This window comes from Myotis myotis, unplaced genomic scaffold (genome assembly GCF_014108235.1).
Source record: "Myotis myotis isolate mMyoMyo1 unplaced genomic scaffold, mMyoMyo1.p scaffold_m19_p_2, whole genome shotgun sequence".
NCBI classification, from domain to species: domain Eukaryota; kingdom Metazoa; phylum Chordata; class Mammalia; order Chiroptera; family Vespertilionidae; genus Myotis; species Myotis myotis.
This window is the reverse complement of record NW_023416324.1, coordinates 25,294,527-25,302,793: the sequence shown is the minus strand read 5'-3', so window position 1 is coordinate 25,302,793 and position 8,267 is coordinate 25,294,527.

The window sequence follows — 8,267 nt, the reverse complement described above, 5'->3', positions numbered from 1 at the left end:
CATTCCGCAGGCCGACGCTCTATCCACTGAGCCAAACCGGTTTCGGCAGCTATTAATTTAAAAAAAACTTCTTTGAGTACCTAGGTGTCAGGCCCTGTTGTCTGTTCAAAGGACACTGAGGTATGTATATCAGGAAGGATTCGATCAGGAGACAGAAACCACACAAATTAAGTTGAGTAGAGAGAATTTAATCTAAAGAATTGTTATGGCCCTGGTCAGTCTGGCTCAGTAGAGAGAGTGTCAGCCTGCAGATTGAAGGGTCCCAGGTTTGATTCAGGTCAGGGGCACATGCCTAGGTTGCAGGCTCCTCCCCAGCCCAGGCCCTGGTCAGGGCGTGTGCAGGAGGTAACTGATTGATGTGTTTCATTCACATCCAGGTTTCACTCTGTTTTCCCCTCTCTCTTCCACTCTCCTTGAGAATCAGTGGAAAAATATCCTTGGGTGAGGATTAGCACACACACACACACACACACACACACACAAACAAGAATTGTTATGCGGGTATAATAGACTGGTTAACTGACAAGCAAGCAAGAGGAGTAAAGTACCTTGGAGGCAGCAGTTATAGGAAGCAGCTGCAGCAGTCCCCCTACGTCTGTGAGGGATGCGTTCCCAGATACCCAATGGATGCCTGAAACCAGGGCTAGCGCTGAACCATGGGTGGGCAAAGGTAGGTTTACGATTGTGCGTACACAATACACAGTCTATTCTTGTATTATAATCGTAACTTTCATGCCTTTTGCCATACAAACAACTGTAAGCCTACTTTTCTCACTCTGTATATACTGTGTCCCCCCCCCCCCCCCCATGATACATAACCTTTTCACTGAAAGGAAGCACTTTCTGTCTCTCTTTGGCATATCCAAATTGCTAGCATCACTACTCTTGCGCGGTGAGGCCATTGCTAAGTAAAAGAAGGGTTACCTGAATACAAGCACTGTGACACCAAGACAGCTGATCTGATAAACTGAGACAGGCACTACGTGACTAATGGCAGGCTGCATGTGCAGTGTGGATACACTGTACAAAATTGTTGAAAGGACTCAGAGGGAAAAGAATATAAAATTGCTATTGGATTTGGCAAAGGGCTTTTGTACCCCGAGCTGCCTTTAGGTAGAAGATGAACACTTCTCCATTTTCATGGGGGCAGGAGAGGTGGATTCAGACATAAGTGGTTTGTAAACTTGGTGATAGAAAGACAATGAAGTTCTGTTTTTTCTCACAGAATGTCAATAAAATGACCTCATGAGTTACGACACCAGTCAAGAAGGACATATGAGACCATCCAAAGTCCATCCAACACGCTGTAGGCAATGTGAGCTACGAGACCAACCCTTGACATCGTGACTATAAAAAGGGCTTATGAAACAGTCGTGATGGTGAGAAGAATCACCACAGATGTTTGCAACTCCAGATCTTACCAGGTGAATACCTCTAGTCATTTGTAACTTCAATAATGTCCAGAAATGGTTATTACTTAGGACAGTTAACATTAGCTGCTGTAGCAAACAACTCAAAAATGTAAATGGCTGGCATAACCTAATAAAAGTTATTTCTCATTCACGTCACAGTCTGATGCAGGTTGGTGAGGGCTTTGCTCTATGCAGTCACTCACAGACCCACACTTCTTCCACCTGACAGTTTTGTCTTCTAGGTCCATGAAGTCCTCTCCATTCAGCTGACATGTGGAGAAGAGAACGGATCATGCATGGGAGCTTCGTACGGCCAGGCTGGAGGAGGTCCATATCACATTCTGTTGGCCAGATCTCAGTCACATGTCCACACCCCAAGAGCCCCAGCTGAGGTCCCCACCAACACCAGCATTCAGCACCTGACATGTGTGTAAAGAAGTCTCCAGAAGACGTTAGCCCTCAGCTGGCAAATTATCCCAGGTGAAGCTCAGATGTCGAGGAACAGAGATAAGCTGCCCCCGCTATGTCCCAAGGAACCCCTACAATTACATAAATTCTAATCCCTTGATAATTCCTCTTTTCTATATTATTCATAGTGTTTCTGCTTGTCTGTTCCAACCCTAGTTGCTACAAACCATGAACTTAAACAGGACATAATTGCCATTCTGATTGGTACAAGTGCCACACAAGTGAAGCACCTTCAATTATTAATATATTTTTAAATGTCTCTCCCAGATTCAGGAGGTTTTCATTTCTTTTTTTTTTTTTTTCATCTCAGTTTTTATTTTTATTTTTTATTTTTTTATTTTTTTTTTATTGCTTAAAGTATTACAAAGGGTATTACGTATGTGTCCATTTTATCCCCCCGCCCTAGACAGTCCCCTAGCCTCCCCTATCCCCCAATGTCTTATGTCCACTGGTTATGCTTCTATGCATGCATACAAGTCCTTTAGTTGATCTCTTACCCCCCTACCTCCTGCCCCGCAACCCTCCCCGGCCTTCCTGCTGCAGTTTGACAATCTGTTTGAGGCAGCTCTGCCTCTGTATCTATTATTGTTCAAAAGTTTATAATGGTCTCTATTATCCATGAATGAGTGAGATCATGTGGTATTTTTCCTTCATTGACTGGCTTATTTCACTTAGCATAATGCTCTCCAGTTCCATCCATGACGTTGCAAATGGTAAGAGTTCCTTCCTTTTTAGAGCAGCATAGTATTCCATCGTGTAGATGTACCACAGTTTTCTAATCCATTCATCTACTGATGGGCACTTAGGCTGTTTCCAGATCTTAGCTATAGTGAATTGTGCTGCTATGAACATAGGGGTGCATATATCCTTTCTGATTGGTGTTTCTGGTTTCTTGGGATATATTCCTAGAAGTGGGATCACAGGGTCAAATGGGAGTTCCATTTTCAGTTTTTTAAGGAAACTCCATACTGTCTTCCATAGTGGCTGCACCAGTCTGCATTCCCACCAGCAGTGCACAAGTGTTCCTTTTTCTCCACATCCTCTCCAGCACTTGTCGTTTGTTGATTTGTTGATGATAGCCAGTCTGACAGGTGTGAGATGGTACCTCATTGTTGTTTTGATTTGCATCTCTCGGATGATTAGTGACTTTGAGCATGTTTTCATATGTCTCTTGGCTTTCTGAATGTCCTCTTTTGAAAGGTGTCTATTTAGGTCCTTTGCCCATTTTTTGATTGGGTTGTTTATCTTCCTTTTGTTAAGTTGTATGAGTTCCCTATAAATTTTGGAGATTAGGCCCTTATCGGATATGACATTGGCAAATATGTTTTCCCACACAGTGGGTTTTCTCGTTGTTTTGTTGATGGTTTCTTTTGCTGTGCAGAAGCTTTTTATTTTAATGTAGTCCCATTTGTTCATTTTCTCTTTAGTTTCAAGTGCCCTAGGAGCTGTATCAGTGAAGAAATTGCTTCGGCATATGTCTGAGATTTTGTTGCCTTTGGATTCTTCTAGAATTTTTATAGTTTCCTGTCGTACATTTAAGTCCTTTATCCATTTTGAGTTTATTTTTGTGTATGGTGTAAGTTGGTGGTCTAGTTTCATTTTCTTGCATATATCTGTCCAATTTTCCCAACACCATTTATTGAAGAGACTATCTTGGCTCCATTGTATGTTCTTGCCTCCTTTGTCAAATATTAATTGAGCATATTGGTTCGGGTCGATTTCTGGGCTCTCTATTCTATTCCATTGATCTATATGCCTATTCTTGTGCCAGTACCAGGCAGTTTTGAGAACAGTGGCTTTGTAATAAGGAGGTTTTCATTTCTGATATTTAACATAAACACTCTCCCAACACCATTGTCGCTTTATCTTGACTATTCATCTTTAATTTTTTTTCCTGTCAGTTCTGGATATTTTATGAAAACAAAACCCTGCCCATTTACTACTTATCCAAATATTCTAATACACCAGTGATAAAACCAAACTAAAGGGTACGCTATTTAGAGGCACTAAGTGGATAAAGATACACTGATGGTTCCTCCAAAGCAAAGAGTGCTTCATAAAGAATGAGCAACGCAGTGTGTGCTGTCTGCAGAGACGTGGGGAAGCAGCAGACAGTGTCCTCAGTGCTATGTTAGGAGGCCCATGTATCAATGCTCATGATGACATCCAATGAACTAATGAGTTTAAATTATAGCATATTTCTAAATCATTAACTGTGCTATTTATTGCAGTTGCCATGTACCATTTGCCTACTAGTACACCCGTAAGTCAGTATTTCATCAACTGTCCCAATCCTAATGGTGCATGCCCGTTTAGCAGGCCTGTTTACGACAGTGCCTGGGGTGGAAAGTGGAACCAGCTGGGTGATTTAGTTAGAGGTCTTTCCCCACCTGCAAATTTTCCTTTCAGAATTCAAATTGTAGAAGTGTTTTGTTTGTTCTTTTAAACAGAAAAAAATGTTTTCCTTAGGCAGCCAAACCCTGTGTCCTCATTCTGGGGTCCTTTCTTTTTTTAAAAAATCCATATATATGTATATTAATTGAGGTATAAATGATATTCAGCGTTCTATTAGTTTCAGGTGTACAATATGAGGCAATATTTATATACACTGCAAAATGACCACACATAGTTACAGAATTTTTTTTCTTGTGATAAGAACTCTTAAAAGGTATTCTTTTTTTATTTTGGTTAATCCTCACCCGAGGATATTTTTCCATTGATTTTTAGGGAGAGTGGAAGGGAGAGGGAAAGACAGAGAGAAACATCAATTGGTTGCCTCCTGCACGAGCCCTGGCCAGGGCCCAGGCTGGGGAGGAGCATGCAACCAAGGTACGTGCCCAAACCTGGGACCTTTGGTCCACAGGCCGACACTCTCTCCACTGAGCCAAACCGGCTAGAGCTAAAATTGATCCTTTTAGCAACTTTCAAATATGTAATATGATACTATTAACTATAGTCACCATGCTGTACCTGACACCCATGACATTGAGAGTACAACTGGAAGTGGGTGCTTTTCTGGGGACCCTTTCTTTCCCACCCAAGGCTCCTCACCCAAGTGCACCCGCTACCCTGCTCTTACGTCTCCTTTTTTGGCCTCCAGTTTCCCTGAACTTAAAATAAGATGGACAAGTCAGTAGTCCTCCAACTTTAATGTTCATAAAATGCAGATTTCTAGTAGACACTCCAGAGTTCCCGGTTTTGAGACAGTGTGATATTCTCCAGGGCACTCTGAGCTGCACCCTCCCCTGGCCCCAGGCTACTTCTGCCTTCCAGCTCTGGAACCATAGTCTCCAGTCCACTCATTAGGACCAGATGGCCCAACGCAGCCAGCTCTATCTGCAAATCAGGGGGTGAGTGAGGCTGCAGACCCAGCCCAGACCTCTCAGCCCCCTCACCCCCATCTCCCTCTAGTCTAGGGCAGAAACTGGAATTGTTTCTGGGCATTGGGAAACAGCCTCCATGCAGCAGCATGCTGTGCTCCTTTGTGGTGGTCCCAGCGAGCCTACAGCTCCTAATCTTATCTAGCCTCTTTACCCCCGACTTCAGGGTCTATACCTGTGCTGTCCAGTCTACTAAGCAGAACCTAGAGGTGATTATCGAAATTAAAATGAAGGAAAATGTAAAATTCAGTTCTTTGTGCACACTAGCCACATTTCAAGTGCTCAGTATCTTTAAGCGATAGTAGCTGTCCTGTGGGGTAGCCTGGCTATAGTACATTTCAATCACTGCAAACAGTTCTGTTGGTCAGTGCTGGACTGTAGGATCGATCTCCTGCAGCTCTCAGGAACTGACCACTCAAGGGCACAGCCGTTACCCTCTCTCCAGCTGGCATTGCCGCCACATCTTCTCTGCCCAATGCTTTTTCCTACCGTGTCCAACCCCTGCTATTGCAGCACCAAGACGGATCAGCATAGCTCATGGGTCAGCTGAGATCGAACTGGCAAATAGGAGTCAGACTCCCCTTCCTGGGGATCCCTCAAAACTTAATGAGCTAATTCCTGGGGGAGAGCTTTGGGGAAGGGAACCATTTGAATACACACAGAGGTAATGAGGGGCAAGGATAATGCATCTCCCTTTACAGTCATGGTATTCTTCCTGTCTCCATCCTCTTTTTTTTTTTTTTAAATATATTTTATTGATTTTTTATAGAGAGGAAGGGAGAGAGATAGAGAGTCAGAAACATCGATGAGAGAGAAACATCGATCAGCTGCCTCCCGCACATCTCCCACTGGGGATGTGCCCGCAACCCAGGTACATGCCCTTGACCGGAATCGAACCCGGGACCCTTCAGTCCGCAGGCTGACGCTCTATCCACTGAGCCAAACCGGTTTCGGCTCCATCCTCTTTATAGAAATCTAGTGGGAGAGTAGAGATTGAGCGAGTTCTGAATTTGAGCCTTTCTCAGCAAACACTGCGGAAAGGTGGCTGAAGCTACAATCTTCAGTATCTGAATTTACAGCACCTGTCACTTACCTGCTTGCTCTCAACTCTATTCTCATCCTATTATGCTGTCCTCTGTATAGCAAGGGGCCGGAAGCTTTTCTCAGATTTCTTTGTCCATTGGCTTCCCATTAGGTTTTGCCGACGAGAGGCACTGGTGGGACTCTGGAAGGCAGAGGGAGAAGCCTTTTCCCCTTTTTCCAGAAGTGGGAGAAGCAGAAACAATGGGTGAGTGCAGGCTCCTGGGTTCCTGCCCAAGCAGTACTCTTCCAGAGTAGGAGCCATGGCAGTTACTATAGCAACCTCAGCAGCATGGCACTCATGAACTCCAGCTCTGGCGGTGACAACAACAGGCCCACGTGACTTCAGACTTCCAGACTGCAGCAAGAGTGGGAGCTCCTGGCTTCCCGCGGGGCAGCAAGAGTGGTGGTTCTAGTGGAAGCAGCAGGTGCTCCAATTGACTTAGCAATGCAATGAGCATGGGCTCTGGGTGGCATCCTTGTCCCTTTTGCCACTCCAGCCCAGGGGTGATAGTGGCTTCCTCCAATTAGAAATATCTGGGTAACCTCCCTGTGTTTTGTTTTTTTTAGCCCTTTGACCAGTTTTGTGTCCCATCTCTTGTATTAAATTCCTCCTTTGAAATACTAGAATGATTTTTGTTTTCTCTGGTATGTGAAAGGAAGTGGTGTGAGCCTCTTACAGCTTCCTCCACTCTTCTCCTTGTCACTGGCTGGAACCCCTAGGGAATGATAGAACCACAAGGTAGAAAGAACCTCAGTCCCAAATCTCTGTAAAAAGGAGAGCCATCCATCCATCTGACACCGGCCTTGGGATGCACATAAACAAGAAATAGACTTCTACTGCATTTGAGTTATTGTATGTATCTATTTGCTACAGCAGCTTAGCCTTTGCCCCAACTAACATAGTGCCTTAACCATGACTTATATATTTATGTGAATATAGTGCTACTTGTGCCAGGCACCCTGCTAAGCACTTTATCCTCATTGAATCCTCACATAACAAGTAATTATTTTCATTATTCCCATTGACCAACTAGGAAACTGAATTGCAGAGAGGTTAACTAACTTGTCCATGGGCTGTCTAACTTGAAAGTCTGTGCACTTGGATAGATATTAGATTGATCTTTTATATACTTATATGTAATGTGGGTATATATAGCTAGATAGATAGATAGATAGATAGATAGATAGATAGATAGATAGACAGATAGAGTTCAAAGTAGCTTTTGGAGCCCGGCTGGCGTAGCTCAGTGGTTGAGCGTCGACCTATGAACCAGGAGGTCACAGTTTGATTCCCGATCAGGGCACATGTGAGTAAGATCCCCAGTGGGGGGTGTGTAGGAGGCAGCCGATCAATGATCAATGATTCTTTTTCATCATTGATGTTTCTATTTCTCTCCCCTCTCCCTTTCTCCCTGAAATCAATAAAAATATTAAAACACACACACACACACACACACACACACACACACACACACACACACAAATAAAGTAGCTCTTGGAAATAGATATAGCTACAGGTATGTAGATATAGACATTATCTAGCCCCAACAGGTTTGTTCTCGGCTTGCCTCCACTCTCTACCCTCTCCATGCTGTCCCCATGAGGCTGACTTGTGAACTGCACCAGTTGGGTTTCTTTGCCTTCTAATTTCCAGTTGGGTTTGTCCAATGGAAAACCCAACTAGGAGAAAGGCACATGGTTATAGAAGGGGGTCAAGGTATTTATTCCACCCACCCTCAGTCTTTCCTTACCAGGCTATATGTTGGCAATGGCTGTGTTCCTTTACCAAAGTCCAGGGCTTCCACTGGAAGTCTCTCTTGTACAACAACTCTGTTCCATCCCCTTCCCCCTTAAGGCCTAGTGTCTGCCAGTGCTAGCCCTTCGGCACTTGACCACACCTTGTTGATTTCTCTCAACCCTGCCC